The sequence below is a fragment of the Anabas testudineus genome, chromosome 10 (genome assembly GCF_900324465.2).
Source record: "Anabas testudineus chromosome 10, fAnaTes1.2, whole genome shotgun sequence".
In the NCBI taxonomy this organism is placed as follows: domain Eukaryota; kingdom Metazoa; phylum Chordata; class Actinopteri; order Anabantiformes; family Anabantidae; genus Anabas; species Anabas testudineus.
Window position 1 is genome coordinate 14,782,723 of NC_046619.1, and position 12,807 is coordinate 14,795,529.

General features: G+C 40.0%; 1 protein-coding gene across 2 annotated transcripts in view; it reads left to right on the forward strand.

Annotated features, from left to right (window-relative positions):
* fgf13a (fibroblast growth factor 13a) overlaps positions 1-12,807 on the forward strand; it is a 79,770-nt gene that overhangs the window by 41,303 nt on the left and 25,660 nt on the right. The gene's annotated exons all lie outside the window — the stretch shown is intronic.

The following is a 12,807-nucleotide window of genomic DNA, read 5'->3' on the forward strand; positions in this document are numbered from 1 at the left end:
CTGTCAATGACAACAAGCTGTCCTGGTCCAGAGGTAACAAAGCAGAACCATATCATGCCAGTGCCACCACCATGTTTCACAGGTTCTTTTGCTCAAATGCACTGTTTCATTGTCATCATTTTGCTGTCATTGCTAAAAAATATACTTCACATTAAAACCAAAATGTTCTACTTTCATATCATCCATCCAAAGAACATTCTTGCAGTTGTCTTCCTGTTTATGCACATGGCCTAGTGCAAACTATAGATGGGCAGCAATGATATTTACCATGTTTTCTCTGCACATCGTTGGTCAAACAAACTTCTGAATCATATATTAGTCACAGCCCCTTTTTCTAATGTCCTCAGAAATCTCCTTTGTTTGAGCCATGACACGCATCTACAAACCTGTGTTGTCAAGATCCGACTTTGATAGGGAAGACCCAGATTTCTCGTCTTTAAATAAAGCAGGGCCTCCCAGACTCACACCTGTTTTCACTGCATTAACTGAAACATCTGACTTAACTGAATTAAATATGTGTGAATATGTAAAGACTGGAACATGTTCCTTAGTAAAGGAATGAACAAGTTCAACTTTGTTTCATTTGTTTAATTGGGTTCCCTTTGCCTAGCTTTAGGGCTCACAACATTTTAGGTCATATTTATGCAGAAGCACTGTGCTTCAGCTAAATATAGTGCATGCAGCAAACGATTTCCCTTATCCTTACTTTTCAGCATATTTGCATGTAGCGTGTCAGCTGACAAGCAGATTTCTTGTACATAGTCAAAAATGGCAACATAGACAAGAAGGAAGCAGAATACAGTAGTTGACCATGAGGAGGTGCTATCTCAGCAGTCTACATCTGTTGAATATGAGTTTTTTTTTTTTATGTTTTCTTCTTTCATACTTTGAGGTTAATTGAAATAAATTTGCAAATTTGAATTATCTCAATAGGCTGCATACCAGGAAATATAAAGACGTAACTACAGATGCAAGCACATAGTTAAATGCAACATGGGCATTCATCCTCCATTGTCCATATTAACAGCTTTTGCCTTGATTCAGATATGACAATCCTTCACCCTATCTGACACTAAAATCCCAGCTTACGTCACTAATGGACCTGCCGTATTATTGTTTTATTCAGTAAAGTTCCTCTTAACTACAAGGCAGCTCTAAATCTGAGCTAAACAGGAACAATCAGTAGAGGAGTTAAGTTATTGTAACTACGAAACCATCAGTGTGTAAGTTCCCTAGAGTAAACACACATTAAACTATTTAACTGGGGCAATGAGGCAAACTGCTGAGTCAGCACCACATTAATGGGAGGCAGGCAAAGTGGTCCCTGATACCTGCCAGAATAGAGACTGCACACATGTAAATTTGTGCCTCTTATTGCAGGAGAGGTTTATTCACAGATTTAACATATGCCGAGTCCCGTTTTAAATTATAATGTAACCTTGCTTAATATATTCTGTATCAGTCGTTCACAAATGGCGGGTCATCATCCCAAAGGTTTTGTTCTTCTGCCGCATTGGGCCTTATGATAGGAAATGTAAAGAAAAATTGCACAGCCCTATCTAGACCTACACTGATTCTAATCAAAGTTAATAGACTGCACAATATGTACACTACAGTATTTGGTCCTCTGCCAACACTGCAGCATGGATCTGCTAGTTATTCATTAACACATTTCTCACATTCCACATACATACAACAACTGATACTTTTCCCCTTTTCTCTGCTCCCTTTGCTTTTGTTGTTCATCCATGAGGGTTAAATAAAAGTTATGTGTACTATATGTACCTAATTGCGAGACAAAAGTAGCAACTCGGCTCTTAAACCAAATTCAACAGTTTCCATCTATAATTATTTGCATATGGCTTTTATTTCTCTTTTGTTTATGTCAGACAGTTTTCTCATACTATTAATATATATTAACTTATCCTATTTTTAGTTTTGTCAAGTCTCAGCCAATTTGTGAGTGCAATAGCAATTTTAGTTTAGAACTAATTTAGACTGGATTTAGACAGCATTAACTAGTGTAACCGGCTGCTCATGATGGTTTTATAGTAAAAACCAAAAGCTTGAGACAAAATGGCCTCTGTTCTTTTGTGGAGTCACGTTATTTTAACAGTACAGTATGTCGTTTAGATTTAGCATCACCATAACCTCACACTGCTCAGCAGAGGTCACTTACTGTACTTATTTTGTAACCCTGAAATGTCACGTCATATGATAGTCATAATTATAACAATAAACCTTGAGGCATTCTCCACAAAAATGTTTGTTCTTTAAATTTTTAATGTCTGTTAAAGAGACAAAAAAAGAAATAAATAAACTGCCACATTAGCACCGCATTGAGCACATTAACAGAGATGAAGAGAACAGGGCAGTTTTGTCCTGACACATACTGGGTCATCTCGGGTGCTGATCAGGTTATGTAAAGCTCTTGCATGTTTTATCTCAAAAGGGCACCAAGTAATGTGCCAGCCTGCCGGCTAGAGCTAATGTGGGCTGGGACACCCAATTTCTGCCATCATGTCGCCTGCCAGCCACAAAGAAAACCCAGACGAAGGACCAGAGAGGTTGTGCTGCAGTGTTATCATCAAATGCTAGAGAAATATTGATTAGCCTACATTAACTATTAGTTAAAAATAAGATCATCACAATTCTAACACTAGGTGTACTAAATGCTGTGACAGCCAGACAGTTTAACCTTTTTCTCCTCCCGTTTGTCTTTCTTGGTTTGTATTTTTGTTTTGTTTACCTCTTCCTTAATGGTGGTTGAAAGTCTGGAAAGTCTCTGTCTTGTATTCAACAGCTGCCTTAGCCAATATAATGCCAACTCAGTGATCTGTGTGTTGTGTAATCTCCTCTCCAACTTTGCAATAACAGCTTAAATAAAACCAAAACAAAGACAGCAAGTTATATAGTTAATACAGTCTTATGTCTGACACCTAAACTGTTTGCTTAGTGTAAATCTGAGTGACCGAACAGGCAGGTTTGTTCATGTGTGCATCATGTTCAAAGACCTCAGGCCTCTTACTCTAATTCACATCACATTGCTCCATTTGAAGTTATTTTTAAAATTGAATTATATTGTCAGAAAGAAAAAAAGATTTAATGAAAAGGCTGACATGATAACACTACCTAAATGTGGAGCAGTCTTCTCAAACATCTCATATTCTTCCCATCATCAGTAGCCCAGTGTGATCTTTCAAGGGCATTGAAAATGTATGAGCCAGGACAATAGATGGGTTAGATATAAATAATGCATAGTATTTATGAAATGGTAATTCTTTAGCTGTCAAACGGTGCGTCCTCTTGCTTCCCCAGTTGGCAGTCCTTTCCCCTGCATCAGCTCCCTCCAGCATGCGTTTCTTTTCAGTAAGACGTACTGAACAAAAACCTCCTCCATTACCCTCTGCAGGTGTTTGTCAAATGAACCCTGCTTTAAGTAACTCAATTGGCCTGTATGACATGCTCTTTATCTTGAACAAGCTACGGCACAGTGTAGCACCTCATCGTTCTCACCACACACAAACACACGCCCTCGGACGGGTGTCTTGCATCAGTATGCCAAGCATATTGCAACAGTAGGCCCGTGAGTCATTACCGTAGACTCAAATCTAATTTTACATCACATATACAAGCGACCAAGCGGGACAGGCCAGTGTGCTGAACTGAATGAACAACAACACAGAGGTGTTGCATCTGTGTGGCTGTGCTGAACCTCAGCTGTCAGGTGCTGGTGGGAAAAAAAAAAGGCAATATGCTCACCGACATAGAAACATATGCACATACAAGAGCATGTAACTGTAGCAATGAAGTATTCTTCACTGATCAGTCACAGATGCATTGTCCAACCAAAGCTGTCCCACAGGCTGCTCTTCTAAATGTCCCTTTTCCTATTCTCAGTTCCTGCTGTTGCCTTAAAATTACCTATCGGCCCTTACACAAAAAATAAATAAATAAATAAGCACCACATTGTGTATTAGGAGAACTATCTGGTAGCACTTGTCTGTCCGGTCTGTATTTTTGCATTTGTTGTGTTTGTGTTCTCAGGGATGTACGGCCTTATGGCAGCCATTAGTGTCAGCTTGCTAATCCAGTGGCTGGAGAGATAATTAGACATTGCACAGCTCATCATGCCCTGCCGATACAGCCAGCTGTCTCTCTTTTGTTCCATGCTCACTCACTTCCTCTCACTGTCACTCTCTTTAGCTCTCCTTCTCTCTCTCTCTCTCTCTCTCAAATAAAATATTTCAAAAATGTCTGATAGGTCACAGTGCAAAACTCTCACTCACATATTACAGAACTTCTTCTGTGTTATGATTGACTAGGAATGTGCCCTTGGCTTTGTTCTGTTGATGTGAGTGAATAGGATGTCACAGGCCTCAGATGCATGTTCGGGGTGATGTAATAGGTAGCAATCAGGCGGGCGGAGAGGCAGTCCTTCAGTAGTACTGATGATCACTCGTAAACCATCACATCACAACAAGCCGGTGTCACGCAGCCTACCATCTCTAATCTGTGCTCCTGACTGCCAATGCATTGGTTAATACATCTTAATCTCCTCGTGTTATCTCCTCAAATGCAAACACACAAATTGACCCTGGATGATGGTGTGTATCATGGGTCATACCTAGACATTCAGGAATGCTTATTTTCCTACACTTTGTAGTCATTATTTGACCGAGCAAAAGTACTAATCATGCCTCCAAGTCGGAAATAGCCAAGGCCTGAGGAATTATGTTTTCAGATTGTCTGTCCATTTGTACAGCGACCCCAAAATCTAAGAAACGCTTGGAGGGAATTCCTTCAAATTTGGCTCAAATGTCAAATGTCAGCTGATTAGATTTTGGTGGCCAAAGGTCAAGATTGTAGTCATGTTCATTCAATTCTTGCCGTGAAAGTGATGTCTCAGGGACACCGTGATAGATTTTCTTCAAATTTGGCACAAATTGTTACTTAAGGTTAAGTATGAACTGATAAACTTTGGTGGTCAAAGGTCAAGGTCACTGTGACCTCATGTACAGTATGTCCTATCCTTCTCAATGCTATATCTCAGAAACACACCAGAACATTTCATTACATCTGGGACAAGCATCTGCTTGGATTCATGCATAAACCCATTAGAATACAACCCTAATGGGTTTAGATTGGGTTAGACATGCGTGTAAACTACAGTGCAATGTTACAGCATGCTGTAATTCTTACTTAATATTAATGCATACTTGTGACTACAACAGCTACTTATAACTGAGCTTAAGATACAATAGTTCAGTCAAAGCGGCATGTTCAGATGCAGCCACAGCTGCTATGCAGTTTGGAGAACTTAGGGCTCTGAGGCTCCAGTTGTTTGAACTTGTCCAGATGTGGCAGAGTACTCAGGGCAATTATTCAGTCATGTTAAAACATAACCTCTGATTTACTGCATGCCACAGGGGACCTTTGGCTGTAAGGCCTGAGAGAAGGAAGAGCCCAAAGAAACTCATGCCAAGTTTTCTATGATTCCCTTGTAGGTCATTAAAATAATGCAATAAATCTCGGTCAGATGCGGAGGCCCGCTCTCATTTACCTCTGTAGTCTTTGTGTCCAATTATATATCACTATTATCTCTAAGATGACTGTGTAGTAACAAGCTACCACTCAACACAGAACTTCTATGGTCTTAGAATTAGTAGGTAATAGAAACCCTTTGGCCTGTTCTCTGACACTGTAGAAAGGCAGAGAGGGAAGTGCAGATCCTGTGGACACTGACAGGCACAAATAGATCATGCACATTTGCTGGTCTGTTTACTGAAGATTCAAAAAACAATAACTGCTTTAAAAGTACTAAGCATTGGGACTGACAGGGCAAGGTGGTTTGATCAAATGTCAGAGGGTGTTATCAAAAGCTAATCAGCAGCAGGAGTTTAAGAAAAAGGCAGAGGAGCGATGTCGACTAAGAGATGAATGAAGTTGCATCTCCACACAAACACGGCCATGCACACCCGCGCACACACGTCTAAACACAGCATGTGCTGCAGCAGGAGTCTGCTGTGCTGCCTTCGAATCTTTTGGATTCTTCTTCATCCTGTTTGATGGGTTCATGAAGCCTGCAGGATTGCAGAATGCATAAATATTGCACATGGTTCATTTCTATTTTACTGTTCACAACTTAAATCAACTCAAATCAAAGAGGAGAAAAAAAAAATACAACGCTGCGTTGCTTTTGATTATAATATAATTTCTGACTGGAGGAATCAAAAGCACAAATACTGTATGTATAACCACAACATAGATACCTGTATGTTTGTCATACAGGTGTCATTCAAACACATTTTTTTTTGCTTTGTGTTCATTTCATAGTATGCTGTAATGTGTGTTATGACTGCAGGCTTCGTTATGATTTTACAAGTCCAAAGCTATCCTGTAATCACATTATATTTTGTAATAAATGCTGCGCTACAGACCACAGAGAGCCATCATGGCGTTGCAGCTGTGTTTTGCCCTACTTTTTTATACCTCTGTGGGGCTCCTCCCACCTGTTATGTTCCAAACACTGGTCCACCAACCATCCATTGTCATTATGTTTCCATTGATTTCTCTGTGTGCTGACTTCACTAACGACCACAGAGAATGAAAGTGAAAAGTGGGATACTGTGTGTTAGATAGGGAACATGACCTATTTACCCACCCACTCCCATCAGTTGAGTCATGTCTCCTGTCGTGTCACTTCCAGCTTAGTCGATCTGTTCCACCTAACGCGTTGGGCTTTTAAGTATACTGAAATAATCCATGCCAATCTGAACCATGCAATCACACTGACATGTTTATACACAATCTGGTTCTTTTCTAAACATACTCAATCACTTAACCTCAATGGTGGTGCCATAGGTTTAAAATTCATATACAACCTTCCAGCACTGTATACACAACAGCTGAAGTCTTCTGCGCCAGCCTCCAACAATTAAACCTCCCAACACCTTCCAGGGGAAATCCAGAGTGAGTAGTCAGACTAAAATTAGCTTCATTAATGTCGTGCTGCACATTTGACCTCATTGCATAATATTCATAGTTACCTTGAGGCCAGTCAAGGGATGTGATGGATTTATTCTATTGACCGATGGCCAGGAACAATGCCTATTACATCTGAGTTCAGAAAATGACAAACAGCTAAGCTAAGAGTGAGTGTTTTCGCCACTAAGTCAGCAAAAGAGAGGCTAAATGTTTTCATCACTGTTGGGACTATGTTTCAAAGTGAAGACACTGCGTAAGCTGCATTTTTTAAGTTCAGGAATAGCACAGTCCGTGCTTCCATCATCCTTATCAGGAAGTGTCCATCACCCAAGATGATTCTGTGAAAATGTGTCCTAAATTAGCAACTCTCAAAAAAGAAGTAAGCATGACCTTGTGCTCTTGTGCCAGTCTAAGAGCTTCTTTTGTGTCTCCATCAGTAAGTAGACGCGTTAAGCCTGCTGGTGTCTGAGATGATGCCTTTAATCTCACTCTCTTCAATTCCTTGATGTGTCATACTGGAAAGGATATGTAGGACAACATCACTTCACATACTGTATTCGGAGCCTAAGACTGCTCTTACTAGACAGAGTATAATTAGCATAGAGTTATTAATACAAACTTTCATAAAGTGTGAGCTTCTTTGGCTGCAGTGCACTTCCTTGATTTCTCTTTGATACCAGATGTCCCTCTTCATTGTAATGAGCGCCCATTTCCTGGGTGTGTTCTGGTTAATGGAGGAGGGAAAGCGTAAGAGGGAATTAAACTGATTTTATTTGTGGTCTTTCAGCTCCTAAATGCCGTCTTTCTGTAGTTTCACCAACAGGATATTGCCAGAGGAATTCAACTGACTCACCATCTATGATTCACACATGTGACTGTCATCCATTTTGGCAAGGGAGCATATCGCACACTCGATTTCTTCCTCCGGCTACCTCCTGTTGTGATGCTGGCACTGAAAGATACTGGATGTTGTTCTGATAACAGGCACTTAGAGACTCAGATTTGCTATTAGATTTGGGTGGCTGACAGCCTTAGTGTACATGTGTACCTGGTATGTCTGTATGTGCATATAATGTATGTATGTTGAGTTACAGTGTCTACATACACAACTGGATGTGTTCATCATGTTGTATAAGCTTATCTTTCATTTGCTGTGCATCAGCTGGCTGATGGAAAGCTAATGTGGCATTAGAGACATTATGTGCTGTATCTAATGTACAAGCAGGCACTTGTACAAAGTCACTTTTGCAGGACGTCCAAAATGTCATTACTGTGAGTCTAGCAGTCGAACTTAGTAGAACTAAACCGTTTCCATATAGTTTTAACTGGATCTTGGTCACTGAATCAACATTATACTGTAGCTTAATTCCTGCTGACCTGCTGCTGTTTAAAATATTTACACTGTGGAGGACTCTCTAAACAGCAATCAGTCACAGGGGCTTTTAGCCACCTCATGTAACTGGCAGCATATTGCATACATGCATGTCTATGTGTGCACACTTAATACATTTCAATTTCAATTTCCATTATTGAATTAAACCAACCCAAACCATAGCCTACTGACATCACCTCATTGATGCTGCATAACTGTTCCCAAGTTGTTTTGCTATTCCTGCTCAGGGCATACAAGGGGCAAACAGTTTCGTACCAATGAGGTTTTTAATAAAGTATTTGCAACTATTCCTATCTTTTCCTGAAGTCTGAAGAGAATTAAGGGTCAGCTGGTTAGAGGACAAGAAAAATAAAGCGTCTCAGTAGCCTGTAGTTTTACACTCCTGCATGTGTTGGGGTTACAAGAGCACATCACTGGTACAGCATTAGTTATTCTGAGCAGGCTGCTGTCTGAACTCTGGCCATTTCACACACCGTTTGGTGCCTCTGAGATTACAGCCTGGTCTCACACACACACACACAGACACACACACATATGCAGAAACAGAGCAGGCAGAGACCATACCTTGTGAAAAACCATACTATGCTTTTTATGATAAATTGTGTCATAAAGCTTTTTAAAGATATAAGGACTCATTGCAGGGCCGTTGCTGTTCTACTGTATTAGCTTTAGCTATACCTACTAAACTGCCAGCTACATATTCAGTAGTGTGGAAAACCAAATTTTCTTGTTCATAAATTAAACTAACCGCTGAATTTAGCACGCAGTAAAATGCAGAAAGAGGTACCACAATATCTCAGCGCGTCCTTGTGTTTGCAATGAATTAAAGTGACCTCGGACAACGACAATGAAAATGATTCTTATGGTTACTGGACAAAATGTCACATTTACATAATTAAATAACTGCATACGTCATACAATGTATTGTGCAACAGGTCCAGGCACTGAAATGTTTTTTTTTTTTTTTATAAATGACATTTCATTTATAAATATAATCAAGTAAATTTTCTTCCACTCACACTGTGACTCTTGCATTTAGCTGTGAAGATCCAGATTGCTTAATGAAATGGATAAAAATTAATCAGCAGTGCACCTCCTCAACAATTTGTATCATTATCAAGGAAACGGCTACAAAGTGTGTGGCAGATGCTCAGCTCCTGAAATTGCTTCAGTTCTATGTTTCAGTGCCATATTTAGCTCCTATTGATGTATAAAATAGAATTGTGTTTTTCTGGCTTGAGTGACAAAAAGCTCTGCAGTTATTCTGTCGGTGCGAGAGAAAATATGGCAGACTTTGAAGCCAGTTGTTATACAAAAGTTAAGAGGTTAGATCACATATGCCAGGCATTCAGGCTGCTCCTAATTAGTTTTAGGGTTTTAAAATGATGTGGAGATAGATGTGGTGGTGATTTAATGAGCAGCAGACTGTCACACAGCTCAGGTATCTCAATAATTCTGAATTTATGTGTTTTATGTTTTTTTTCCCACAGCAACTGAAAACTTGCCCAGGCAATAAATGATAATTCTAAAGAAAGATTCTGGCACTTTGAAGATTTTAGCATATAGAAAGTTGTGACATATGACCCCTTAGTGATGTTTAGTGGAGCTGTGGGCACTTTCTCTACACTGCATGCTGGGTTTGTCCCCAAGGTTGAGCTCATCCTGGTTTACCCACTGGGAGAAATAATGAGACTCATGTCCTCCAGTTTCAGTCTACTGCTTTCATGCACTGAACACAGTGCTCTGGTTCCAAAGGGGCGGGAAAGATCACACAATAATTTCCATGGCTCTGCCAGCGAGGCATGACTGTGCTGTAGCCCCATCCTCTACTAGAACCTTGAGTGACTGATGGTTTCTTGTTCTGTATAACCCAACCCCCCATTCTAAGTGCACGTCTCTCTCTCTCTCGCTCTGTCTCAATCTTTCACACACATACACACTTACATATGTGCAGTCTCCATGGTAACACGTGGTATCACTATAGCACTGGTGGCCTAGCATGCTGCAAGGCGCTGTTGTAGTAGATTGACTGTACCAGTATGCACACAAAGAGCAGACAGCAGGCAGAATGCTGCCAAAGGGGCTGAATGACTGAATGGTTTGAGCAGTAAACCTTTAGGTTTACCAGAGATCAATCCTCTTTCAATGGTTATCACTCTGCACCAAGGGGTTAAAAACACCTGCTACAGCATTGGTATGTGTATTTATTAATTTAGCTGCACATTTAATGTCTCAATATAATCATTGGCACATTCCCAGTATGCAACTTTGCCCTCTATTAAACACCATGAGCAAGGTTAACTTCCCCATTTGTTCAGAGTTTGCCCTTGGTGGCCACTTTTCTCTCTGAATTTAAAAATTCATTAAACCCTCTGTGATATCATGACAGCCTTGGGTTATTAATAAGAGCTAGCTTTAATTGTTTGGTTATATTTAATAATACAAAAGGTCAAGACAGTGCTCAACCTTTGCAACACAGAGCTGTCTTACTCTTTTTTACCTAAATTCTGCTCTCTAGTGGCCAGACATGCAAAGAGCAGTAGGGTCCTGGGACCCTTTGAAGTCTGATGGTCCTCGTACTGTTGTGTATGTGCTGTCTGACCAGCCCGTTCCTTAGAGCTACATTCAGGTTCAGCAGATGGTTGTGTAAGGAAGAGTAAGTGCTCTTAATATCTAATTTTTCCACAGTCCTGACTCTTTAAATTCATTTTAATCATGAAGTTTTTAGCATAGCAATTACCCATGAGACATCACATACAATATACTATGATTGCAGTATCATGGATGATGTCAGAACTGTTTGCTTTTAGATACTTAATTGTTTTCTAACTGTCCCACTGTGTGTGTGTGCAGTGCCGTGAAGGTGCCTCTGGGAGGCCAAAGAAAATTTGCATTCTGGGACCTTGCAGTAATTAATTTACCCATGGCACATGCTCCACAAGCAACGTCAGTACATGCACACTTTTTACGGATATTGTTGCTCTTTTCAGTATCTGCTGGGTTTCAATCTATCACGACACATTTCGTCAATGCAGTTCATGTCAGCAGCCCAATTTCTCTCGCACATCAGCACACTTGAAATGGTCGACTTCAAGCGAGTCAAATATAGCTACAGTTCACTTTTGTCTTACAAAAAAAGAAAAACACCAAAGGACTAGGGCTATATTTTCTTCAGAGACTTCGAGGGATAATATTGAAAATGAATTCCATCTCGCCGTCGTCACCCATCTCACCAGCGCCACTTGTTCTATTGTGGCTTTTCTGTTTCCATTATAACTTGGCTGCTGCTAAAAAAAGCAGAGGAGACATTGTGAGGTCTATACACATTTGTACTCCCTATTATCACATTAGTGTTAAATAAGTGTTGCTGTTGTTCAATGTGGCCGGACTCATCACCTCCCTCCGGCCTCCTGTCAGTGATAAATTTACCTGAATGAACACATTGTCAGCTTTAGTGATGGCCGTGGTTTATCAGTACTGATATGACTGAAGCCAAACATCAGAACTACTTCTGTTGTAGAAAGATCGCTCATTGCAGAATTAGATTTGTCAGAGCCAGGTGCTAAGATGCTGCAGTGTAACTCAGCTTTAGATGTTCATTAGGCGCCTTTTCCAAAGAGCAGCCATAACAAGTGTCAGAGGCTAGGGACAGTGACATTCTCAACTATTGCTACGAAACTAGTGGAAAGGTCACATTTTACAAGGTGTTGCTTTAACAAGGGATTGTAACCGACTTTTATAGTATAAGGCACATGTGATATAAAGTAATACTTGGTATTGTCTCTAAAAAAAAAAATAGATTTTCTGTTTTCCAGATAATAATAATAATTCTATAAAGCCTAGTTCAACCTTGAAACAACCCCTGATGGCCATCTGTCCTTAGAGGTTGTGGGGTTAAAGGTTAGTCTCCCTCTATGGAAACCATCAATGACAGTGACAGGGAAACAAATGCTATTATCTCTGCATTATGCATCACGTCATTTAGGCCACACCCCTTGTAAATCAATATATTGGTATAGGACAATTTATAGGCATCTCTGGAGATTTACACTTTTAGCACAGAGGCACAAAAATGAATTAACCTTTTAAAGGGCAAGAAAGTACTGTTTTCAGCATGGCTGACTGAATCTGATTGAATTTTTTTTTTTATTTACTGGAGTCTTGACCTTGCTGATTTGTTGTAGCACTCTGGTGAAACCACATAATTTTAAGTCCCCCCCCCTTAAATACTAGCTCTGTGCACCATTTGTACAAACGTGTAGAGTTTTAGCTTGACTAGAAGTTTAAATAGAGGAGATGCTGTGGATATACTGTCACACAGAGACAAATCCAGAAGCTAAATAAATGAGATTAGACCAACTCTAAGAACTGTGATTAAATTTGTAATTAAATTGTTAAGTAAAGGTCTTCTTGTCTTATGCAGACCT